Source organism: Neomonachus schauinslandi, chromosome 10 (genome assembly GCF_002201575.2).
Source record: "Neomonachus schauinslandi chromosome 10, ASM220157v2, whole genome shotgun sequence".
NCBI lineage: Eukaryota > Metazoa > Chordata > Mammalia > Carnivora > Phocidae > Neomonachus > Neomonachus schauinslandi.
Genome location: NC_058412.1, coordinates 55,106,995 through 55,134,911, shown reverse-complemented (window position 1 = coordinate 55,134,911; position 27,917 = coordinate 55,106,995). Strand labels below are relative to the sequence as shown.

Below are 27,917 nucleotides of genomic sequence, written 5' to 3'. Positions count from 1 at the left end.
ATGTAGATTAGAAGCATGTGGAGCATACCTAGATCCAGTCAGGAGCTTAAAGCCAAGCCTAGCTACAGCCAAAATAAATCACATCAATGTGAGCTCATCCACAGGTGCATGAGTGAGAATAAATGTTAATTGTTGGGTGTCTATGACTGATATGGTTACTTTGATTTTTACTGAAGACTATTTAATTACATAAACATGGTAAATATTGATTGATTTAAAATAACCTTCACCATGATAGAGCCCATGAACAATCCTCAGTATTTCTGGGCCTTCCTCAGTCTGTGCAACTTCTGGAAGAGAAGATTCTCTTTCCATAGGGAGCAGTATTATACAAGCTTTGGGCTTTGCCGGCCATAGATCAAGGCCTGATTACTCCTTCAGAGAAACAGAAACCAGGAAAAAACATTTCAACTTGAAATTTATTCCAATCTAAGGTACAAGCTAACCGTTGGTTTTAAAGGATACCAGATGGGATTTGGGAGTGCAAAGAGGTTGTTCAGCATGTGATGTGGTATGATATGGTTCTATGAGTCTTGGCCCACCTTTCTTCCATGTCATTCATTTTTAACAATTGTTGAGTAATCCTTTATTATTAGGCTGTCTTCAGTTGAAAAAAAATTTTTCTAAGATTTCAAATCCCATAGGAAAATGCCCAAGTGACATGGCCTTTGTCCAAATGGGGAGGAGAGGACTGCTATGGCTTACATAGGAATTCCCACCAAACCCAGTCATTCAGGCTTCACATGGATGACTACTAGAACTTGACTCTATGTGTTTTTTTCCCCCATAGGTAAAAACAGTCAGAAATACAGGCCACTTTGCAGCCTCAATTTTGAATTATCCAAGAAGGGAGTTGACCCAATAACACCTTGAGGGCTCTCCCCTCCTGTTTTCCAGAATTGAAGAGAGGCAGAAAGCCAAGTTCTCTCCTAGAAGCCTCAAGCAATGGCCTGGATGAAAAGGTACACGCTCTGTGCGGGGGGGGGGGGGGGGGGGGGGGAAGAGCGAGAGGAAAGAAAAGAAACAAAAAAAGGAGGGACAATATAAATTGAGTTGGGTTATTAAACTAATTACATAAGTGTAATTATATTAAATCCTATGATTAATTGCTTTAAACTACATAGCACAATAAAAATTTACCCAAAGGAGTATAGAGGCATTTAAGTCACTCTCCTGTCAGGTGGTTAAAGGGAAACCCCAATGCATTGGGAGGCAACCTGAAAGATCTATCTTTGAGAGGGGAGTATCTTTTGTTTTCTTGATTATTTTGGGTACCCCAAAATACTGACTTTGGACTAAGGACTTTATAGCTCCTTACAGCTTCCATATAATAAAAGCTACTGTATACTGACCTCTAAATGCTCAATGTGTATTATATCATGAAATCCCCATGATAAACCTATGAAATCATCCCATTTCACAGAAGGAAAAACTGAGGTCTACAGAGATTAAGGAATTTCTCTGAGGTCAGTCAGTAACTAAAAAGCCTGAGTCTGAATCATGCCTTCCATTCATGGCTTTATCACCACACACAGGACTCTGCAGGCAGGAGGGAGGGATGAGGCAGGAAAAGCGGAGAGAAAGACAGGTTGGCTCTGGGTGTTGAGGGCTGTCCTTTGGTGTCCCATGGGACTGACAAAAGTGCACCTTTGGTTCCTGGAGAGGAAAGGGAAAGTGACATTTGTTAGGTATCCTGTATCAGCCAGGTGCTTTCTTTTAGGCTATCCCATTTCATTCTCATTTCAACTCTGCAAAGTAGGGATAATTAGCCTCATTTACAGATGAAGGAGCTAAAACACAAAGATGTTAAGTGCCTGGTCCAGGGTTACATGGAGGAGAAAGGTAGGGCTGGGGTTTGAACCCTCTTCTCTCTAAGCCCTTGTCCTTCTCCCACACCAGTGTGACTTCAATAGGGAATCAGTGTATACTTTCCACATATAACCAATAGTTACCACACACTGAGTATGCCATTAAGAGGGAAAAGTTTCTAAAAAAGGAAAATAATGTTCATGATATCTAAGTTTTTTGTACTGAAAATCCTGCCCTATCCCCTACCTTGAAACATACTGTGGAAGTCTCCAAGAAAACTGTTGTCCGTGGGTCCCTGCATGCACCCTTTAATTGCCAGGTACTGAGGGGAGCATGGGAGGCAATGGGCCGCAGCCCATGCCTTGAAGGGATTCCTCACCTGGGTGTAGTGGGGACAGGAGCAGCAAGCACACATGCAGTAAACCCAGTAAGCACCGGGCCTAGGGCAAAAGCGGTTCACAGTGCCATGGAGACACAGAGCAGGGAGTGTCTCTGGCCAAGAAGGGCTGCCCCCAGCAGGTGAGAGAGCTGGCTTTGGAACTAGACTTGGAAAAACTACTCCAGCTCTAATATATGTGCTACAAGAATGACCTGCAGAGCTCAGAAAGGAGTGGAAAGCCTTCCTGATAGTGGGAAAGGTACCAGGCAGGTGCCGAGGCAGAGGGGGGAGAACTAAATGACAAATCATGATAAGGGGTGTGGAATATTCAGGTGGAAAGCAGCAGCCAACATTTCTAAACAAGGGAATGATATGACTGGATGTGTGTCTAGAAAACTCCTCTGGCTATAGCAGGGTGTCTGATTGGAAGAAGGGAGGCAAGGGCAAGCCCAGGTGGAGGATGACAAAGAGCCCAACTGACCTTGGGCAGGTGCTGTGGAAACAGAAAGAAGAGCCAGGCTCTGCAGCCTTGCTTTCCCACCTGGCTGTGTGTCCAAATCCCTCAGAGCTTCGTCAAAACACAGATGCTCGGCGCCGCCCTAGACGTAGTGAATCACAGTCTCCAGGATGGAACCTGGCAAGTTTGTTTCAGAAGCCCCAAGGTGATTCTGACATTTCTCATGACGGTGAAGAGGAAGAATCAACACAACATAGTGAAGGAGTAGACCTGTGTGCAAGAAGGGCCGGGGGCAGGGGGAGGAGGGGACAGAAATGATGCTAAAATTCATAACCGGGCCTCCTAAGGGAAGGGCTAGGGTGTTTGATGAGTGAGAACCCAATGCAGGAGGGAAAAGGACAAGTCCCACCATGGATGGGAAATTCCCCTCTGCCCAGACATCCAGAGTTGTGCACGTGCAATAGTCAGAGAGAAGTGAGGTCAGAGCTGGAAACAAAAATATGATTGAAACCATGGACTGTGTTGTTGGAACAGATTGCCCAGGAGAATGTGTGGAGCCAGAGCCAGAGCCAGAAGGCAGCCAAGATTGACCAGGTAACAAAAGAGGAAAGAGAGAGGGAGAGAAGTTGGATAGGGCCCAGCGAGGGGAGTGTGGCAGAAATGAATGTGGGGGAAGCCCTAGGACGGTGTGCTCTACAGAGTCTAGAATTTCAAAGAGGTCAAGGATCAGGATTAAGCAGGCTTTGGAGTTGTCTGTTAGGAAGTATCAATGGACTGCTTGGGTATCAAAAGCCAATTACACTGGGTTACAGAGAGCACTGGAGGTGAAGGAGAGAAGGAAGACTTTTACTCTCTTGTCTCAAGTCCCAGAGTTGATATCACCTGTTTCAGAGCTAGTGAAAAAAACAGGAAGGGTGTGTATGAATTCAGACATATTTATGCTTGTTATGCTTGCACTGGGGGTTTGGGACTTGTGGCCAAGGGGATGACTTTTTGTAAGGTAATGCCTTCCAGAGAAGCAGAAATAAAATGCATTGTGATTATAGGCGAGGAAAGAGAAGGGACAATACAAAATTGTCAGAACAAAAGTCTCCCATTGTTTTTATTTTCTTAATATCTGGAATGCTAATTGTGGTATCAATTAGAGGTGTTATCTTGAACCTACCGCTATCAGGAAATAGTAAGATTTATGGGGTCAACTTAACATTTCTCATAGGAATCCATGCTAGATGTCAACCTAGTGTGTGCACTATTATCTTTAAATGCTTTTCCATCATTTTCTGATAAACTTGTTTAAAAGCAGCTTGTGTCTCTTGGGAAGACCCAACTGCTGGTTTTGGGACTAATTGCAGAGGACTTGTGCATGACAAAGGGTGCTACAGGATATATGGAAAGTTGCTTAATGAATCACAAAGGTACATCATTTATCAAGTAAAAAGACTATGACATTTCAGAGTAAATTCCATGGAAAACGCACGCACTGTGTTTTGATGAATCAAGCACTGAGAATATTTCCTGAGAAACCAAGTCCATATTTTCATTAAAAAAGAAGAGAGAGAGAGAGAGAACATGCACGAGTGAGAGAGAGAAGGGCTATGAGATTCAAGTGCACCGGTGAATTAACATCTTGTGGTAAAAATGCTGCCTGAGAAATTAAAATGATATTTGAAACATAAATCCAGTGTGCTAACAACTCTCATTATAAGCACCCGCCAGAGTCAACAGACAGAGTTTGTTTGCTAGGAGGTTGTTTCTGGAGGCCAATTCTTGAGTTCTCAAAAAACATCTGTGCAAATGCAGAGGGAAAAGCCACAGCAATAGAAGCCATCAGCGGTTAGGTGTGTTATAAATACATTATTACTTCATTGTAATGGCACACGGGCCTTGGCTAGACTGGGGAATGACCTCACCAGCTGTCAGCCCTTGAGTTACTCTCCTTGAATGAGCATTCAAGATACAGCAGTGACTCTGAAGCAGCACAGTGTAAACACGGAGGTAATCGTAAGAGGGGAACCAGGCACAAATTCATCAACATCCCACAAAGAAGCGGGGAGCCTTGGCCAAAACCAGAAAGACTGAGGGATTCTTCTGTCATACAAAACCACTGTTCAAGCCAGCCCTGAAGAAGCTTTTTCATGGAACCTCTGGGACAGCTATCCCCTGGGCTTTCTCACTCTGTCTCCTCTCTCAGAAACGGGGCCTCATGGCCCAAAAGCAGCAAGTCTCCTTCCAAGAATCTATTCCTGTAGTGGAAAATCGGAAATGGAGGCCGAGGCTGGGTGGCAATGGTCCGAAAGCAGCTGGGCTCCTGGCAGATGTTCTTGGCACACACAGAAAACCAAGAACTTTATTTGGGGGTAGGCTTCCCTCTGCAAGGCAAAGGAAAACACTTTGAAGATAAGAAGGCTGCCCATAACTAAATGGAAAATGATGGGTGGCCAAGATGTGTCAGAAGCCATGGAAAAAATGTGAAAAGAAGACAGGGAGCACTTGGAGGTGGGCTGTCCTCACTTAGCTCAAGTTTCTGACTGAGCCCTGGGCATCCTGAGAGGGGCTAAAGCAGCTCAGATTTTAACCAGAGATGGTGCACAGCATGTGCACAGGCCTGGGAGTCAGGATGTCTGATGTGGCTTTGGGGTCCTTCCACGACAGTTTAAGTGTGAACCTCCCCCTCAGTGTCCTTGGCTGTTTCTTACTGAAGAATGCAGGGGAGGGGAAACTTATTTCTAATGAACTTGGACATGCATTAGGAGTGGCTATTGGGGTAGTTCCGTGGATGAGTGTTATTACTAAAACTGCTATAATCAGGGGATGAGGGAGGGGGCAGGAAGGGAGAGGTAAAAGTGGGATTTTATTTTCTTAATGCAAAAGACAATGGAAGCTTCATCTTCACTTTCTGACTGACAGAAACCCAGAAATTTCATCACATTTTGTGCCCAAAATTCTGAAACAGTTAAGTAGTAGCCCAATGGGACAGAGAATATTTTGGGGATTTTGATCAGTGTCCCTCCCAGTGCCTAGTGGAGGCCTCAACATATAGAGCATATGACAAGTAGTAGTATTTATTGAATGATTGACTGAGTGAATGACCACAACGGTCATGAGTGTCCCATGTTTTCAGCCACATACCACACATAGCTTAAGGTGGTACACTCATCCAGCTTTGCTACCAATGGCAATTTATGTTGGTCTGCCTTTAGGTTTAAAGCCTCGTTACAAACTGAGGCATGATTTTTTAAAGGTGAGTGTCTTTGTATTGTAATTACTTGGGGGCGGAGGGAAGCATTCTATTCAATTAAAACTTTGTAGTAATGATTTGGAAATAAATGGGAAAAATATTTCAGTTCAATAACTATTTAATTCATTTATTCACCCATTCACTCATTCAAGAAATATGAACAACCAGAAAACAGTTAACAAAACAGTAATATTAAGTCCATACCTATCAATAATTATTTTAAATGTAAATGAACTAAATTCTCCAATCAAGACATAGAGTGGCTGAATGGATTAAAAAAAAACAAGACCCATCTATATGCTGCCTACAAGAGACTCATTTGCTTCAGTTTTAAGGGCGCACAGAGACTGAAAATGAAAGGATGGAAAAAGATATTTCACGCAAATGAAAACAATAAACAGAGGTAGCTACACTTATATCAGACAAGGTAGATTTTAATCCAAAGACTGTGATAAGAAACAGGTCAATTCATCAAAAGAATGTAACATTAGTAAATACTGGTACACCCAACATAGGAATATGCATATAGAGAGAGCAAATATTAACAGACCTGAAGGGAGAAATAGACAGCAATATAATAGTATTGGGGGACTTCAATACCCCCACTTTCGACAATGGATAGATCATCCAGACAGAAAATCAATAAGGAAACATTGGACTTAAACTATTTGTTAGATCAGATGGGCCTAACAGACATTTGCAAAATATTCCATCTAACAGCAGCAGAGTACACATTATTCTCAGACACACATGGAACAGTCTCCAGGGTAGATCATATGTTAGGCCACAAAACAAATCATAATAAATTTAAGAAGACTGAAATCATATCAAACATCTTTTCTGACCATAATGATATGAAACTAGAAATCAGTTATAAGAAGAAACTGGAAAATACACAAATACGTGGAGATTAAACAACATGCTGCTGAACAACAAAAGGTCAAAGAAAAAATCAAAAAAGAAATTTAAAAAAATAAAAAAAAATCTTGAGACAAATGAAAATGGAAACACAACATACTAAAAAAATTATGGGATGCAGCAAAAGCAGTTCTAAGACAGAAGTTTATTGTAATAAATGCCTTCATTAAGAAAGAGAAATATCTCAAATAAATAACATAGCTTTACACCTCAGAAAACTAGAAAAGGAAGTATAAACTAAGCCCAAAGTTAGTTGAAGGAAGAATTAACAAAGATCAGAGTGGAAATAAATGAAATAGAGACTGAAAAGACAATAGAAAATATCAATGAAACAAGAAGCTGGTTTTTTTTTTTTTTTAAAGATTTTATTTATTTATTTGAGACAGAGAGAATGAGAGACAGAGAGCATGAGAGGGAGGAGGGTCAGAGGGAGAAGCAGACTCCCCGCCAAGCAGGGAGCCCGATGCGGGACTCGATCACGGGACTCCAGGATCATGACCTGAGCCGAAGGCAGTCGCTTAACCAACTGAGCCACCCAGGCGCCCTGGTTTGTTTTTTTTTTAAAGATAAACTAGACACATCTTTAGCTAGACTCTCCAAGAAAAAAAAAGAAGACTCAAATAAAATTAGAAATGCAAGAGATGTTACAAATGATATCACACAAATACAAAGGGTTGTAAGAGGTTACATAGAACAATTTTATGTCCACAAATTGGACAACCTGAAAGAAATGCATAAATTTCTAAAACAGACACATACCAAGACTGAATCATGAAGAAATAGAAAATCTGAATAGACTGGTTATTGGTTAGGAAATTGAATGATTAATCAAAAACCTCTCAACAAAGAAAAGTCCAGGACCAGACAGCTTCACTGATGAATTCTATCAAACATTAAAGAATTAACATCAATCCTTCTTAAACTCTTCCAAAAAATAGAAGAGGAGGGAATATTTCCAAACTCATTTTATGAGACCAATATTACCCTGACAAGTCAGACAAGGACACTACAAGAAAAGAAAATTAAAAGCCAACATCCCTGATGAACATAGATGCAAAATTCTCAACAAAATATTAACAAATTGAATACAACAATACATTAAAAGACTCATATACCATAATCAAGTGGGATTTATTCCAGGTTTGCAAATATGGTTCAATATCTATACATTAATGTGATATAACACATTAACAAAATGAAGCATAAAAATCATATAATCATCTCAATAGATGCACAAAAAGCATCTACTGGAAAAAAATCAATATACTTTCATGATAAAAAACTCTCAACTGGATATAGAGGGAACATACCTCAACATAATAAAGGCCATATATAACAAGTCTACAACGAACATCATACTCAACAGTGAAAAGTTGAAAGCTTTCCCGCTAAGATCAAGAACAAGTCAAGAATGCCTACTCTTACCACTTCTGTTCACCATAGTGTTGGAAGTCCTAGCCAGAACAATTAGGCAAGAAAAAGAAATAAAAGGCATCCAAATTAGAAAGAAAGAACTAAAATTGTCTTTATTTGCAGATTACATGATATTATATAAAGTCCCAAAGACTCCACTCAAAATCTGTTAGAACTCATAAATTCAGTAAAATTGCAGGACACAAAATCAACGCACAAAAGCCAGTTGTGTTTCTATACACAAACAATGAACTATCAGAATGAGAAATTTACAGTAGCATCAAAAAGAATAAAATAGGAATAAACTTAACTAATCTGAAAATCCTTTTAAAATTCAAGGCATTTTGTGGAAGTCTTACCATCATGATTATGATTTTGAGTTTAAATAAGAAATTAGCACCTGTACATACAATGATGTTTGTCATTGTTACCAGAAGTCTTAGCCTTGGCAAACATTTAATGCTAAATATTCTAAGTATGGCAGATCTGGGTTGATGGACTTTGATGTGGCACCTTATGGGCTGGAGCTGCTGCCAGTGTACTTCAACATGAAGAATCCAAAGGCAAATAGTTCCCTTGTCTTTGCAAACCAGCACAGCAGGGGAGCTGCAAGGGGCAGTGAGCTCTGAGGTAGCCAAGGCTGAGGGAAATAATGGCAGGACTCTAATCTGCCTGATACTTGGCGTCACATTTACAAAGCACAATGGGAAGGGTGCACCTCACAGGCCTAGGGTCTCCTGGACAATGTGGTTTCAGCATTGTCTTGGGTTCCAAAGGAGAACTGGAATCCATGCCTATATGCCATCAGCCACTGAAATAAAGCCCGTTATACAAAAGAATGGTGACCATATGTTGGTGGCTTTAAAAATTATGGATATTTAAAAAAATCCTCCACAGACCTTTATAGGTATTCATTTCTGATTTTAAAACCTGTCTTATGAAAGGAATAACAGGGCACAGAGAATTAAGGAAAAGTATGGTCTTCCTCAATTCTTAGGACTTTCAGCTATTGTCAACAAGTTTTGGGGTGTTCACTTAATCTAATGCTGTTTCTCAAAATCAACATCTATAATTGAATTTGAACTCTTATAGAAAACTAAACTGCAGTGGTAAGGCAGATGTTATCATCTTCATTTCATGGACGAATTAGCTGAGGAGGAGGAAAATCGACAGTTGTGCTAAGACCAGAAACAGAATATTTGACTCTGCTGGACAAAGTGTGCTTGAGCACACTTGAAATTACCACTGCCAAAGTCTAGCGTTGCACTGTCCAAAACAGTAGCCCTGAGCCACATGTGGCTACTAAGCACTTGAAATGTGGCTAGTCCAAATTGAGATGTGAGAAGTGTAAAATACACACCAGAGTTCAAGACTTAGTACAAAAAAAAAAGTGCAAAATAACTCAATACTTTTATGTTCATTATATGTTGAAGTGATAATATCTTAGATACATTAGGTTAAATAAAATATATTACTAAAATTAATTTTACTTGTTTCTTTTTCCTTTATTGAATGTGGCTACTAGAAAATTTAAAGTCACAAATATGGCTCAGTGTATATTTCTAATGAACAGTGCTCATCTACACAGAGTACCCTGTCTCTTCTTTGGAGGAATTAAGATACAACCATTCACTTTGTGTTGCAGTGGAACTTCCGTAGCAATTGTACACCTTCCTCTCAAGCTTTCTTTATGTTCTGAAACAGCTATAAGCAAGAACATGATGGCACATGTTTTCACAGGGGCCTATGATCTTGCCTGTTGAAAGAAATACTAGGCAAGGAGCTATGGCTACATTTTATTTGAAGAAAATAGATGAAAATTATGGAAACAATAGCTCCATATTATTTCTCTTTCCTTTGGTGTCTATATTTAAACAGTCTAGGGATTTTTATCTCAGTCCATGACCAGATACTCTTCTAGAATGTTCTCTCATTTAATTTATTTTTTCCCCTTAAATAAGAGTATGAATCCCTACCTCCTGCCCTGCCTCTTGGCCACACTTGACCTTCCTAGGGCAACATCTTGGAAGACATCCATCACACGGGCACACAGAATTGAGAACAAAGGAGACCTCTGGATGTTCAGATGTTAGAGACTGACTCCATGCTCTGGTTTGTAACAGGCAGAGGTCTAACAGGGTATTTACAGCTCAAGAAGAAAAAAAGAAAGAAAGAAAGAAAGAAAGGAAGGAAGGAAGGAAGGAAGGAAGGAAGGAAGGAAGGAAGGAAGGAAGAACGAACGAACGAACGAACGAACGAACGAACGAAAGAAAGAAAAGAAAAGAAAGCAGATTGCTTCCAGAAGCTGTGCATCTGCTGCCTGGTAAGCCTGCTGGTTTGACGCGCTCAGCAAAGTGCATGAAGAACTCTCAAATGTCACAGTGATTTGGTTAATTGGGTAAAGATAAGGGTTTCTGAATAGCAGAGTCAGTTTGCCATATTGGCCTGGCACTCAGGGACATGTGATGAAAAAACAGCTCGGCTGTCTGGATGCATCTGAATGCTCAGTTATTTCATAAAGCCTGCACTGTGTGTTTGGAATGCACATTTGCTCTTATGAATAACAGTAATTGTTTGGCTTGGCCTGCCTTTGTGTGACCGCCAGCTGGCAATGCCTGGAACCGTGACACATGACACTCCAGCTGTGTCCACATGTTTCTGCCTCGCAGTATCCACTTATATAATTTGCTTTTTTGATCAACAGTTGAGCCATTTAAGGGAACTCATCATATTACACATGCCAGCTACTTCGGTGCAAACACTTCTATTGCAATTTCAAAAGAAGATTTTCATTATTCCTCGCTTATTATGGTGATGTTGCGACTTCATTAAACATAGTGCAGTAAAAGATACATTCCTAATTGAACTTGAGTATTTTTCCCTTGAATACACATAATTACAAGACAATAGCTTAGCATTTAATCAAATGAACCATTAAAATAGTAACTAATGATGGTCTTACTATGACTGACAGACCTGACCCACTATGTTTAACTTTCTCCCCATTTTATTAGGCTTGCTATTATACTCGTTGTATGTAATTAGGTTTGTATTAGGGAACTGATAACTACCTGGATTGTGGTAAAGAATCTTATCTGCTTGGGTGTTAAAGTTTCTGTTATGCTGCAATCTGTTTTCTTCAGAGAGATTTGGAAGACCCAAGAAGAAATTGAACATGACCCAAAATATACTTGTATTTTTATTACCTTTTCCTGTGAAACTGAAAACATTCACTTAATCCCTCCTTCCTGATACTCAAAAGTAGGGAACACACGCAGTTCTTTCAGCTCTTGGGAAAATTCTGAATTATGCAACCTTGGTAGCTTATGGCCCAGCTGGTGAAACTAGGTCATTGTTGTTGCCTAAAGCTCCTCTTCAACTTCTTCTCTTACTATAGCTTGGGCTTCATCAAATTGCTGAGTTGATTAAATGTGATGAAACATCAGAATAGCTGACCAGAGAACCACACGTTGACAGTCTTTACAGCCCAGAGAGAAAGGTACCTTGAAAATATGGATTCACGCTGGCTGATAGAAACCTTCTACTTGGAGAAGGGAGGAATTTATTTCATCCATTCTTGTAGTACTCAAACTCTCCTGGCTCATGTGAGAAGACAGAACATTAGCAATATTGGAGGAATTAATATAGTAGCTGTAGAAAAGCTCAATGAGAGGAGCATAGAAATATCAAAGATCTATTAAACTAGTTCTCAGGAGACCTGAATTCTAGTTCAGAGTCTACCACTAACTAGCTGTGATGCCTTAGGCAAATAAATATCTTACTTCTCAGTGCATCAGATGCCTGATACTTGCGGGGGCGGGTGGGGAGTGAGAACGGAAAGTCTTGTCCTTCCTAATAAATTGGGTCATTATGGTGATCCAGTAGGGTAATAATCATGAAAGGACTTGGAAAGTATAATATATAAATTCAAGATATTTTTAATGTATAAAGTTTAATGGACATGGAAGTCAAAATTAAGGGATGTATAAGTCTTATTTAAGAATTCACTTCATCCAAAGCTAGTGTTAGTTGAGTGGTTATTGTTTCCTGGTGGACATTTGAGAGAAAAACAAGTTGGAAGTTGCTTGAAAGTTACTCTCTGCCAACTTAGTGTCAACAAATTCGGGAGCTGGAAGAAACCAGAAACCTTATAGCCAACCCTTTTCATTTTACCAACTAGGAAATCACAGCAAAGGGAATTGAACTGCCCAAGGCCACGTAGTCAGATGATGGCACAGCAAAGAAACCTAGGTCTGCAGATACACACTGACTCCAGCGTTCACTATTAGACCTTGGAAAAAAGCATTCTGTCAAAAGAAAGAAACAAGAATTAAGGAAGTTCCTAAAAATCTCTGTGTTGCTGTGGGAAAATAAGAAGAGGTAAATGGATAAAGTGCCAGACATTGGCACATGAGATCACAAGACAATAAAAACCGGGATTAACAACCAGGAACAAAAGCTTGTCACATCTCTGGAGGGCTCTGATGACAGACATGCTGGGACTTAGCAACCGGCTGTTGGGGACTGGGAAGAAGTGGTAAAAAACAGGACTGGTGTTGGAAGCTTTACCCAAGCTGGAGAGTTGGTCCCATGGGGAAGAGGCCACCAACACAAAAAAGTGTATGAACAGTCTCCCACTGGGCACTTGCTAACATTTGGGGGGATTTGGAACTGGAGGACATGGCACAGCAGCCGTAGCATCCAGGCAGCAGTGATGCCTAAAGTCAGGAAGCCGACAATGTCATGGTTCTGGGTGGTCCCTCTGCTTTGGAATAAGACCCCAGCCAGCAGCTGGAGTTACCAGAAACAGGGTCCAGCTCTTAGGGGAAGAAGCTTGCAAGAACTAGAACTGTCTCTGGCATATGTTGGGTACTATAATAAGGAACAAGGTAAGATATCCATCTTGGAGCCAAAGGAGGTGGGAGTTCAGGGAAGACTAGTCTCCACAGAATGGCTAGGGTGCAGATCATGGGAATTAGGCACAGAGGGAAGATGGCACAAAAGGACTGAGATATTCCCCAGTCCCACTCAGGACTCCAGGCTTAGGACTGGAGACTAGTTCTACTACTGTGGTTTGAAGCACTAGTGTCTTAGGTCAGTCTGGTTGGCTGAAAGACTACAACTTGAAAGTCTATAGATTGCTACTGAAATATGAGGAATTCAGGGCCTAAGATAACTGCAGTCATTTTTTCTCAGTTATGCAAGGGCCTATTTCCCAATTATTCTCTAAGCTCTAAATCCATAAGGGCAGAGACCATGTCTATTTGTTTGCCAGGTACCTTGCATAAGGCCAGATACATAGTAGTCATTCAGTAAATATTTGTGGAAAAAAATGAGTAAATATCCAGACTGTTTTCTTCCTTTATTGGCCACTCCGATATTATTTCTCTAATATTAAGATCTGACTGAACCCTGATGATGGACACCCTGCCTGCGTTTTAGAGTTGTCCAGGTCTGTAGCTACAGCAGACTCAGAACTAGAGTTTCAACAGATAATATTAACTGAAGTGACCTGTATGTTCCTGAACATTCCTGCAGAGGAATGGGATAATATGGAGCTATGAAGAGTGGTTAGTGCCTGGCTAAGAAGACGTTTGAAAGCCAGGCTAAGAGAGCTGGACTTTGTTCAACACACTTTGAATCAGAGTGTTCACTATCCCTTCCCACACCTGAGAAAAAGTAAACACTTAACAAATGACAGCCAACCTGTATCTAAGAAATTGTACAAGAGTTGCAGTTTGAATGACCTTTGGTCAGTAATTTCAGCAGGCGACAATCCATGTATTTAAAAAAAATTGTTTTGCTTTAAAATTCATTATTGTTATTCATTAGAAGAAAAGTATGCAAATATTCTAAAAGTTTATAAAATAGGGCCTTCCACCTATTGTTTGGGATATAGAAAGCTGGAAAGATTGTTGTTCCTGCTATATTAACAGGGAAGATAGATAACCTACAAATCATAACTTTTCTTGAACCTATAAGAGCACTGAGGTTGCAGGACAAGCACCTAAGGAAAGACAGGTACGTCCAAAGAAAAAGGGGGATACAAGCACTGTCTTACCTGTAGATAGCCCAGGAGTCAGACAGGATAATCACATAAGTGGGTAGGAAGATTTTAGCTAGTATTTTTAACGAATTGATAAAAGCTGAGTGTAGGCTACTATGAAAATATAGAATTACCATGAGCCACAGAATACAAGTCTAATTTACACCCAGTTGCAGGATCCTTTCCATCAGTTTCACCCAGGAACTTGCCCAGGTGCCCATGAAAAAGAATGAGGACAGGGCAGGGAGCAAAAAGAGCCTCCATCCTGGTGCAGGTCTGGTGGAGAGGAGCAGAATTCACTGTGAGATAGGCTCCAGGCCCTGCCCAGACCTCTGTCCCCTATGGAAAAAACCTTTCAAATTTCCTATGAGGTAGGAAAGAAACTTTGATCTTCAAAAAGAATTACAGAGGGAAATGGTCAGAATGAAAGTAATAAAATTTCTTTTTTTCTAATCTTTAAATGCTCTAAAATTAACTGTCTCAATAAAAAATAGGAACAATGTATAAAAGTATAAAATGGTAGTAATGTAATCAAAACAGGGTAGTATTAGTAAAAGCATAGACACATGGATCAAAAGAACAGAAGAGAGAATCCAGAAATACAACCATACATATGTGGCCAATTAATTTTTGATGGAGTTACAAAGGCAAATCAATAGTAATATAAGCTCACCACAAATTCTCACATAGGATTATTATAATAGCACCATGTGTAGGCTTATCTTAGTAAAACTAATGAAAACCAAAGTCAAAAAGAAAAACCTGGAAAAGAGCTGGAGGCAGAAAAAAAGACTTCTCTTTAAAAGGACAACAATAAGATTTTTGACTGACTTTGAAACAAAAAAATCTGGAAAACAGAAGAAAATGGAATGACATCTTTAAGTGTGCAAATACCTAGAAATCTGGAATCTATATCCATATAAAATATTTTTCAAAAATAAATACAAGATACTTTTTTATTTTTTGTTTTTATTTTTTATATTTATTATTATATTTATTATCTTCCTACCCACTTATGTGATTATCCTGTCTGACTCCTGGGCTATCTACAGGTAAGACAGTGCTTGTATCCCCCTTTTTCTTTGGACGCACCTGTCTTTCCTTAGGTGCTTGTCCTGCAACCTCAGTGCTCTTATAGGTTCAAGAAAAGTTATGATTTGTAGGAGTCAGAATATTGTTCAGAGGAGTCAGAAGATTGTTCTTCCCACAGTAACAGTAAGAATAACCCAGATACAATAAAAATCATGTTTTTATTATTTTAACCAGCTAGCAATAATACTGCAAACAAGGAATCCTTGATAAACTGAGTTCTAATGGGAAATTATTTCTTCATAACTGAGCAGAAATCCATGGCAGTTCCCATACCTAAATTGTGACCATTCTGGGGACAAAGGGATGAAAGAACCAGCCTCCCATAATCAGAGAGACTTTGCATGGATGAGGAAAAATCAGATGAACTTTAGAATACTATTTAACTTGGCAAGACATATTGGAACCCAGAAAACTGCCAAATGCAAAAACAAATTTGGTAAACTGTACAAATAATTCCCCTTACCATATCCCTGAATTTTTGCCAAGAAAGCAACAGAGGAGGGAGTTTGGAAGTCCAATATTGCTCATTTTCACAATAATTAGATTCTTAGGCCCTTGAATTCAAAGGCAAATCAAATTTATCTTGAATGGCAGCATAAATCCCTCTCAGTTCCAATACTGAAAAGATCAAAAAGATACCTGCAAAGTAAATTAGGGGTTGAGATATTCACAGGTGAACTCAGGATAATTAAAGTTGCTATTCAGTTCAGTTCTAGGAGGAATCCAAATGATAGCCCTTAACCCTAACTGCCAAACAGAGGAAAGGGATTTCAGTATCTGGTAAATAAACAAAACAAAACAATATTATGCTTTTGTCTCCAGTATTTTTTTGTTCACATATTTGGAATAAAATTTTAAGAGTGTAAAACTTGCAAAACAGCAGGAAAATGTAACGATAATTAAAAGAAAACACAGTCAATAAAAGCAGAACCATGGATGACACAATTACTGAAATAGTAGACAAGAACTTTTAAAACATATATATGTTAAGGAATTTAACAGGAAATGTGGATATAATGGGTGAAGAGATCAAGTATTTCAGGAAGGCATTATAAAAAATGTAAATGTTTTAACTGAAAAATACAATTTCTGGGTTAAAATTTTGTAACAGATTGGACACTGTATATTATAGGTAGAGTAAGCTTAAAGGCAGGTCAGTAAAAGTCATCCAAACTAAAGAAGGACAGGTTAAAGGATTAGAAAAATAAAGGGACAGAGCACCAGTAATCTTTGAGATAATATCAAGCAGTTTAGTGTACATATAGTAGAAGACCCAGAAGAAGAGGAAAGTAAGAATAAAGAAGAAAAATGTACTTGAAGAAATAATTGCCAAATTTTTTCAAGTTTAATAAGAAAAAAGAAAAAAAAAAAAAGCAAAACAGCTCCCAGATCCAAGAACTTCAATAAACTCCAAGCAGGGTGAATAAAAACAAACAAAAACCATACCTACACACATCATTATCAAATTGCTGAAAACCACAGATAAACAATAAGTTGCAAAATCAGCTAGAGGAAAAGAATATAAATTACATACTGGAAGACAATGATAAGAAAAATGATTGACTTCATATCAGAAATGACACAAACCAGAAGACATTTCCAAAATACTGAAAAACAAAACAAAAACACACCAGATTAGAATTACATACCCAGTGAAACTCTTTTTTCAAAAACAGATAAGGGGAATAAAGCAATTGTCAGATAAACAAAAACAGAGAATTTATGAACTGAAAATCCATATTACTAAAAAATGTGTTACAGAAAGGCTGCAGGCTAAATGAAATCGTAAGTAGAGAATCAAATCTACAGGAAGGGGTGAAGAACATCAGAGATGGTAAAATTGGGGGTAAGTCAAAACATATTCTTTCTTCCTAATAAAAGACAATTGTTTAAAGCAAAAAAAAAAATAATGATAATAATAATAATAATTTGGGGGGATTTATAATATGTATAAAAGCAAAATACAATGAAACAGTAGCCTGAAAAATGGGAAGGTGGTAAGTGGATGTATACTGATACAAAGTTATAATACTTGAAGTAGTATAACATTAATTCAAGGTAAGACTGATAATTTAAGAATGCATATTTAATTCCTAGGGAAATCATTTTAAAAATTGAAACAAAGATGTATAGCCAAAAGAAGACAGAAAACAAGGAACAGAGGAATAAGGAACAGATAGAACTAATAGGAAAATAGAAGATGATACTCAATGAAATCAACAATTATAATAAATGTAAATAGAGTACCCACTGCAATTAATAAGTAGAAATTTTTAGACTTATAAAAAGGCAAACCTCAACCATACACTGAAATAAATGCACTTTAAAAACAATGATAGGGATTTTTTAAAATAAAAGGGTGGAAAAGGTTTATCATGCAAATACTCATCACAAAAAGGCAGGGATGACTGTCATTATCAGACAAAATAGATTTCAGGGGAAAAACAAAAAAGAGTATTACCAAATACAAAGAGGTATATTTAATGACAAATGGGTTAGTTCATCAGGAAGCCATAGATAAGTATATTCCTAATAACAAAGCTTCAAATTATGAAAGTCAGAAATTGATAGAAAATAAGTGACAAATAGATAAATCCTACAATTGAGTTGGGGATTTTAACACTCCTTTTTCAGTACTTAATAGAGGAGGTAGAAAAGTAATCTGTAAGGATATAGAAGGCCAGTACAACACTATGAACCACAATCTGACCTGATACTGGTAGAACACTACAACCAATAATTGCAGAATCCACATTTTTTTCAAGTGTAAGTAGAACCACCAGACAGTCTCATGGGCTAAAAAATAAGTCTCAATGAATTTCAAAGAATTAACATCACAAGAAATGTCTTCTCTGACTATAATGTAATTCAATTAAATGTAGAAAAAATATAATATCCAAAATATTATATATTTGGAAGCCAACAAACTTCTAGATAAACCATAGATAAAAGAGGAAACCACAGTAAAAATTGTAACATATTTTAACCTGAATAATAATGAAAATGGAACATATTAATATCTGAAGGAATACTGAGGGAAAGTCATAGTTTTAAATACTTATTTTAGGAAAGAAATTTTTGTATCACTGACCCAAACTTCCCATGTAAGAAGAGCAAATTAAACCAAATGTAAGCATAAAAAAGAACATAAATAGATAAGAGAAGAAATTAATAACATAGAAAGCAGACAAAGAATAGCAAAACTCAACAAAACCAAAAATAAACTCCTTAAAGGATCAACAAAATTGATATGTCTCTACTCAAAATAAAATAAGAAATAGAATAAAATTAAAAATAAAGAGAGCATAACTTTTCAATTTCAAGAATGAGAAAAAGAACCTTGCCACAGATCTTACGGACATTAAAAAAATAACTAGGAAATGTTATGAAAAATGTTTGTCAATGAATAGAGCCAACTTAGATGACATGGCCAAATTCCTTAAAAACACAATTTATGACAGTTGGCTCAAGAATAGCCTTGATTTGTCCCATTTCTGTTTAAAAAAAAATTGCACTTGAAATTAAAAGCCACTACCACCACCACCACCAACAAAAACAAAAACCCAAGCATATGGCTTAATTAAGTTCTATCAAACATGTAAATAAGAAATAATATCAAACTTCCTAAACTTTTTCAGAAAAGAGGAGGACAAAACAATTCTAAATTTATTTTTTGAACCCAGAATAAACCTGATACCAATGGATGATGAGAACATTACAAGAAAAAAAATATCAGGGTAATATTTCTCAAGAACATAGGTGCAAAATATTTTTTAAATATTAGCAAAATGAACTGCATAATATATAAAAATCATAATATAACCAAATGGGGTTTGTTCCAGGAATGCAAGTTCGGCCTAATATGAAAAAATCAGTCACTGTAATTTATCATTTAGTAGCATAAAGGAGAAAAACGTGTTAATTTCAATAGATGTAGAAAAAGTATTTGACAAGATTCAACATCTATTCATAATAATACCTCTCAGAAAACAATGACTAGAAGGAACCTTCTTCAGTATGATTAAGACTTTATGGGGTGTTTTTGTGTGTGTGTGCATACACACATAAACGTATACACATATTTTAAAAGCTACAGCTAGCGTCATGATTAATGACAAAACATTGAGTATGTTTTCCATAATAGAGAACAAAGTAAGAAAGTCTATTCTCATCACTGCAAACTAACTAGTTAATTAATTTTTAAAATATTAAAAAATAAGACATTAAAATTGAGAAGTAAAAAGTAAAATCTTCTCCACAGATTACAAGATTATTTATGAAGAGAATCCAAAGAAATTAAAAAAAAAAACAACTGCTAGGACTAAGAATTGAATTTAGCAATGTCACAGGGTACAAGGTCAATATGTAAAAATCAATTGTATTTTATTTATGGCAAAAAAATTACTTAGAAAATGAAATTTAAAGAACAATGCCATAATCAATTGAATTTTTAAAAACATGAAATTATTTAGGAATAAATTTAACAAAGAGAGTGTAAGCCATTTACTTTGAGAGTCATAAAATTGCTGAAACAATTAAAGAAGACCTAAGTAAGTGGCCTAAAATGAAAAAAACAGCAGGAGAATGAACAGATATGGTATTCATACAATGGAATACTACACAGCTAATAAAAGGAATAAATTCCTGCCACATGTCACAGCAAGAAATACAAGGTTACACTATAGAAGCCAGACACTAAAGAGTACACATACTCTTTATATAAAAGATAAAATCTTTTTTATATAAAGTTCAAAAAAGGCAAAATGAAATTATGATGATAGATTTCATTTGAGTGACTACTTTTGGGGGTAATGACTAGAATGGAGGCCTGAGGGGGGCTTTGCATTTGCTGGTAATGTACTACAGCTTGATCTTGATCTTGAACTAGATACATAGCGATGTTCACTTTGTAAAAACTCATATAACTGCACGCTTGAGATTTGTGCACTTAAGTTATACATGTTGTACTTAAACTAAAAAGTTAAAAAGGAAATGCCCTCTCTAGGCAATGAGCACAGGCAGAGAAGTCACAAAGAGAGGCCACAGCCCAGCTGAGGTCCAACTGCCAGACAGCATCAACTGCCAGACATATGAGTAGAAATGTCTCTAGATGATTCCAGGCCCCAGCCTTCATACAGCAAAGGCAAACTGTTACTGTGTTCTGCCCAAATTTGTGACCCACAGAAACCATGAGAGATAATAAAATGATTGTTGTTGTGTAGTGATTCTTTTGTAACAAAAATAACTGTAGGAACATCAGTTGGCAGTGACACTAACAAAGTGTGAAAATGACTATTTTGCTGTACCTACCCCTGCAGCCAATGTCACCAGCTTCAAAAATATTTGCTGATTTGATCACAGAAAAATAGTGCCATACTTTATTTTGGTGAAGGTGGACTTTTTCTTACATATTAAGTGTATTTTTTCTTTGGAATTCCTAATAGTTTATATCTATTGTCCATTTACATTTTGGGAATGCTGTGCTTTAATTCACAATTTATGTGAATTCCTTATGTAATAAAGATTTAAAAGGCCTTTGGTTTTTTCAGATGGGAAAAAGTTAAAGAATCAGACACAGATTCTATATGAGACCCATAACACTGAACATTTGGCCAATTGCAGTAGAGTTGTTTGTTTTCTCCTTCACTGATTTGCTGAATGGTGTTTAGCCCTTGATGTGGCCTTGGTTTTCAACAGTAGGCATGTCCGCAAGAAGAAATTACGCTAATAGTGATGATAGGAAGCTCTGTGATTCTTAGGAATAAGTATAAGATGCTTTGAAAAGTATTTGATGAACTCAGTGAATGACTTGAACATAGGGAAAATGACTCGGTTGAGACTTTGGCTTAATATTAAAACAGTATTCAGCATTTTTCCATAAATTACCACTTAGGGCAGAGGAAAGCAAATGTGTGAGGGAGGAATCTAGAGCAGAACTTTTTCCATGAACTCTTAGATTCCAACCTTAGGATTCACGCGAAGTTTATATTCCATTTTTTTCATGTTTGTATTAATATGAAAGAAATATTTTTGCCCAAATCTTTGAGAAAATTAGAACCTAAAGGGAGAAATGCCATGCTTATATTAGGCTTTTGGCATCCCAAGCACACTGCCATATCCCCCTGAAGACACTTGTACCACATTTTGAGAAGCACAGAATGGCTATGCTACACAACATAAACAGCACTATATAGCATGAATACATCTGTTTTTTTATCCAGATATGTCATTACAGGTATCAGCCAATGGATAGGAAAACTAGACCCTCTTTCTTTGTGTTTACATAATCTTTGTTCATTTATTCATTAATTGCTTTATTCAACAAGTATTTATTTTCTCCTCTGGACTAAGCACTGCTCTTGTTGCCAAGATACATAAATGAACCAATCAGATAAAAAAAAAATCCCTCCCCTTGTGGAGTTTACATTCTAGTGGAGAAAGACAGGCAATAAGCAATAAACATAAGAGGTAAGCAAACGTTAGGTATAGTGGAAACAGAAAAGGAAAGAGTGGAATGAGGGGATCAGGAGTTTGAGATGTGTATGCCCTGGTTGGAGGGGAGGTAGAGTACAGTGATATTTGAACAAATACTTGAAGGTGCTGGAAGAGAATGAGTGAGAGAAAGGGTTAGGAAGCCAAAGGTATTTGGGGCCAGATCACATAAATCAATGTAAGGACTTTCGCTCTGAGTGAAATAGGAAGCTATTGTGAGGTTTTGAGCAGAAGAGCGACACGATCTGATTTAACATTTCAGAAAGACCACACTGGCTGCTGTGTCAAGGGAGACATATGCAGGAGCAGGAAACCTTGTCAGGAGTGTATTGAGATATTCCAAGCAAGAAATGATGGTAGCATAGAACAAGATGGTGGGAAGGGGTCAGATTCTGGATATATATGAAGGTAGATCAAATAAGATTTGCTTACAGATTCATGTTGGTCAGAGAGAGAGAGAGAAGTCAAAATGACCTCGAGTTTTTTGGCCTGAGCAATAGGAAGATCAACTGAAATGGGGAAGGCACATGTGCTAGGGGTAAGATTAGGAGTTCAGTTTTGAACGTGTTGAGTTCAAGATGTCTGTTAGACATGCCAGAGGAAATGTGAAGTAGGTAGTTGGTATACATCTGGAGTTTGAGAGGTCTGGACTTAAGATGTAACTTTGGAAGTCACCTGCACGTGCATAGTATTTAAAACCATGAGACTGGAAGAAATTCCAAAGGGAGTGAGTATAGAGAGAGGAGAGGACCAAGGACTAAATGCTGAGGCACTCCGAACAGGAAAAGGTTGGGGTAACAGGAAAAACTAACAATGGAAAGCAAGAAAGGAAAGCTAGTGAGGTAGAGGGAAAAGCAAGAGAGAATGTTGTATTGGAAGCCAAACAAAGGAAGTTTCAAGGAAGAGGAAGTGACATTTGCCTCAACTGAGTTATTGAATGAGACCCAATAGTACTGTTTTATCTGTGTATTAAACTTGGCTTCCATCTCCTTGCTGATCCTCCTTTCTTCTCCCTTATCCAGGTTAAGAAGCACAAAGGTGAGCAAAACCATCTCAGCGGGATCCATCTAAAGGTAAGACACTAGCCAACCCAAGAAAATTTGGCCATACAAGAGAGATAGTATCCCAGCCTTCAGAATTTATTGCAAAATTTTAGGTTCATTTTATGGAAACCAAAAATAAGGAAGTTGTGTGGAGAGGTCATGCTACTGTTTTATTAAGTCTACCCCTACTCTCTTAAGCATGTCTCTCCTGTATGTGGTGTGAGAAAGTATAGAGACCTATAAGGTCTTTCTTCAGGGAACAAAGGTAATGAGACTAAGTGGAGACATGCTTCCATACCTAGTGGACCTCCTTGCTGGACAGAGATTCCATGGGGGCTTGTTTACTATAGGCGTCTGTCCCCTGCAGTATCAGGGAAGTGTATAAAGCAAGACAATTTCTACTGTGTTCAAAGAAAATTTCTGCACAACTCTGGATATGACTCTAGAAGGAACCTTATTAGCCAGGTGTGAACTTCATCTCCTTAGAGGAAAAAGCCCTAGAGCTGGAAACAAAGGCTGAGTCTTCTAGAGAACCATGGGTTGCAGATGACCTTGCTTAAGCCATTTAGCTTGGGTGAGCTCATGAGAGCAGGATGTGCAACAGCAGCAGTGGCCGATTTGGAATTCTTTCCCATCCAGTGGGCTGAACTATAGTCCTAAAGCAGTGTGATCAGTTCTGGGAGCCACATGAAATGAGGGACATTGACAATCTAGAACAGCTCTGGAGTACCATTGACCATGACAACAACTCGCATTGCTGAAGAATGATTGGAGGAATGGTCATGGGTTATTAAGCTAGAATACACAGACATGAACTAAGTTGTGTATTTTATAGCTAGGTACATGTGTGCATTTTTCTGATTACCCACCAAAAAAAAATGTATACCAAACAAAGGGATAGTTTATCCAACTTGAGATAGAGATGTTGACAGGATCCCCCAAATCATCTTTATACATCTCTCAGAGATATTATAAAACAATCACTGTTACTGCTAGAGTTGGAATGGTTTAACTAAACGGTTTATATGAGGTCTTTTCCAAAAGTAAAAATCTTATCATTGTAGGCTTCGGTCTCTGATATGTACCTTTTGCATTTACGATCAATGTTTCTTGCACTTCTGTGTGCCACTTACGCTCTTCTGAAGATGGAAGAGACCATAAAATATTTCTAAACCATGAAGCATCATCTACATATAAGGAATTGTTTTCTGAATGTAAACCCAGCAGCCCATATAATGTCTTATGGTAGGTCTTCACTTCGTCCTGCAGTTCAATAACCCTCCTTTTCAGTTAGAGAACTGGGAAGCTTCCAAGCACAGATTAGCTCAACAGGGCTTATTTTGCCTATTTAAAGTATTCATAGACTGAAGAGTTGAAATCATGGCTGTCTGCTGTGTCTGATTCATCCAGAGACATTTTTTTAATCTGCATCATTTAAATGGGAAATCTTTATAGTCCAATTGTACCAGGTGAGTGCCAAGTCATTCTTTGATGCCTCTGATCCCAGTCCTCCTCATGAGATGAGTCTGAATGTTTAATTTAGATTCTATCGTAAAGAGGAACAAATAGTCCAGATGAGAATAACCAGAAGAGAATTAAATTAGGAGAGTATTAGAGATCCAAGCCTGGGTGAACACCCACTGATTTCTGTTGGATAATTAAGCAGACCAGTCACCTAGGAAAATACTTTGATTCTGAGTATTTGTGTAACTGATATGTAAGCCAATAGCCAGGACCATAGCTGAGTGGTGTGGATAAACTCAGCAGCCCAGGCCTGGAGTGGTCCAGCTCTGACACGACTAAGCAACTCTGCAGTCATGGAGGTTTTGCTCCTCCAACTTCTGCACCTTTAGGGTCTTCAGCTGAAAAATGAAGATATTGGAAGAGCTTAATTAAAGCCACTCTCAATCTTCAACATATTTTGTCTCTTGATAATACAGCTGATTATTCCTAGTCAAATTCATGGATTTGATCTAGCGATTGAAATAGGTTAATATAACTCTTTTATGATAAACGATCATGGAATACGGGCAGTTGCCTCAGGCTTCAAGCATTGGGGGCCCCATATAAGGCAGTGGCTCAGAAAGACAGTCCTTAGCAAAAAGGAAAGCCATCTATATGCTGACGCCTGAAGCTCTTGTACCTTCAGCCTGAGATCACTCTCTCTCCTTTTCCTCTGGTCCCCAAGGCAAAGCGGGTGGGACAGTTCTCCCATTATATGTGCTCATCCTGCATGTGATCTTCATATACTACAGTTTTGCTCTCAAGTCTGTCTTTGATTTATAAAAATATCTGCTGGGTGGTAGTATGAAAATAGAGGACACATAATATGACTTGCTGTGGGCTCTCCATGCCCCAGAGGTAGCTCCAAATACCCAGCTCTTAGGGACAATCAATCTTAAAACAGTTCTCTCTTTATGCCTATCACTTACTACTTCTTGACATTACATTACATATTTATTTGTCTATTTTCTATCTCCCTCACTAGGCTGTAAACTCTTTAAAGTTATGGATGTTATCTCTCTTATTCACCAATACATACCCAGGGCCTAGAAATTATACATAAAACTGTGGCAGATTATAGGATCCAGGGCCCTCTGTCTCCTCACTTCCTTTCCTCTGTCTTCTAAGTACTCCATGGAATACCAAAAACTGCCTACAGGTGCATCTTGTTCCCTCACGGAGAAGAAAACTGAAAACCAGCAATGTCTAGTATTTGTCCAAGGCCACAAAGTCAGTCAGTGGTAGATGCGGGGGACTCTGTTCCTGGTGTGCTTTCCACTCTGCCAAACCACTAAGAAGTTTTTACAAGCAGATAAATCCATTCCTCGGGGACTCTTTCTATTTGTTTATGTGTCTAACAGGAAATTCGTTTTTTTTTAACATTTTTGTCATTGGTGCCCAGCCCAAAGCTCCAGATGTCCATCATTCCCAGTCTCATATAAAGATCTGAGGTCACACGCCTTTCTTGTGTCCCCACCCAAGGCCATTTATTCCCCAAAGGAGCTGGAGACCAACTGCTCCACTCTTGGCCCTCCCCCATTGCCTCAGGCCCCTTTTGAGCCACCAAGGGGACAGGGGTATGACAGGGCAGAGCCCGTGGCAGTCCCGCTGTTGAAGAAATCCCCCAGATTGCAAGTCCAGCTGTTAACATGAGTGACAGTCAAACCAGGAGGAATCACAGAAACAGATGCCTCGAGCTCCCAGTTACGGTGACTGTGAAAGGGGTTCAGTGCCAGGGCTCACGAGTCACCCTTTGCCTTGCTGAGGAAGGCTTCTGCCTAAAGATTGGATGGGGATTGACAAGAGTGGAGAGCTTCATATCATGAAAGTACCAAAGACCCAAAAAGACCCCTTAAGAGGAGATGGCCTTCGACTGGGAGGAGGGGAGAGGGATGAAAGAAAGAGGATTGCTGGGTTTTTACCAAGCAAGCTGGTTCCTATTTAAAATATAAAAGATGAGAAACGTAGGCATGACAACAATGACTGTTGTGACTGTTTTAATTAGAGAAAAATCAATAATATGTGCTATGGATGAAAGATGGTTTGGCTGTGTTTACTTCCACCGTCTGTTGCTCGTAAACATGCATGCACAGCCTTGTCAGTTCATCTCGTGCAGCCTCCGTGTCCTTTCCTGGTAGACAAGCCAGGGCGGGGAGCCTGGGGACTAACTGTTGCAAGGGTTGGCGGGGGATCTCTGGAGCACTCTGGAAGGAGGAAGTGGAACGCCTCTCCTGCCACCCACTGGGAACCCTCCTTCCAGCTTCCACTTTAAAGGGGTGACGTACAGAGAAGAACAACTGCAAGTGAGGGGTAGGAAGTGCAGAAGGAAAAAAGAAATTGGGGGAACAGAAAAAGATGAGAACAGTCAAAAAGGAACAAAACAACACAGACTCACAGGCATTACAGTGAGACTGCCGCATGCAATGGCTTGCTACTGCTTAGACATTTGGGAGCCCAGAGCAAGTATGCCTTGGTTGAAAGAGATAAATTTGGGTTATTTATGGATGGTGGTATTATGGTTGATTTTTATTTTCATCTTTATACTTTTTTTCCATTTTCCATTTTTTCTACAATGAGCATGTATTATATTAGTCCACAAAAAAAATGGCTCTGCTGTGTTTCAGCTGTGCTTTCTTAAGCAGTGGTCTTAACCCTTTGTACCTTAGTTTTCTCATCTGTAGGATGGGCATTAATATACCATCATAGTTTTTATAATAGTTATAAAGAGCCAGCCACAGTTTTAAGCTTATAATATATACTTAACAAATGGCTATTGTTATATTATCATCAAAATGACATTTTATTTTTCAAGAAGCTAGGGAGAAGAAATAAGTTCACCAAAAGACCAGGCCTGCCATTAGAAAGGTCTTCCCTATCACTTTAGCTTTCCTTCCAACCTTTGCCACTTTATCAAACTTTACTTCCTGGGTGGTTTTTCTGAAAAGAATCAAAAGAAGCATCAGCCACCCATCCCTCACTCAACATCACTGAGTTTGGAAACTGGGACCAAATCCTCCAGTGCATTGACCCTGTGCTCACAGGTGGGGAGTCTCCCCTTCACCACACACAGCTTTTCCCAGGCAAACCTCTACTAAGGTTTAAATCAGCCATCCCACTGTAGGGATTTGAACTACTGGTAGGGATTTGAATTCTTCAGTGCCCCCTCTGAACTTACATCTTTCTCTTTGATCTGTCTCTCATTGAGAACATTGTCTGTTAGCCAGATAACAGCAGTTATGGAAGGACACAGGATAGACCTGTTCTCTGGGTCCCTTTTCACAGATAAAGTCAAAGATTAGATGATGTAGGGTTACTTCCTCCTGGAAGAGTCAATGTGGTGGTCAGAGTTATTCTGTTTTTCTCTGAAAGCCAACATACTCCTTCATTCAGGTAGTGTTTTACACCTATATTGTAAGGCTGATTTTTTTACTATGGAAGATGTTTTACCCTTTATGAGTAATTTCATACATTATCAACATATGAGAGATGAGATGTTGGTCCTCATTGCCTTTCTAGGTGGGAGTATG

General features: G+C 38.6%; 1 long non-coding RNA gene across 1 annotated transcript; it reads left to right on the top strand.

Annotated features, from left to right (window-relative positions):
* Positions 1–924: 924 nt before the first annotated feature.
* Positions 925–27,917, top strand: LOC110588876. Its single transcript, XR_002480849.1, has 3 exons — positions 925–962; positions 22,867–22,917; positions 27,907–27,917. It is a non-coding gene; the product is annotated as an uncharacterized LOC110588876 (long non-coding RNA).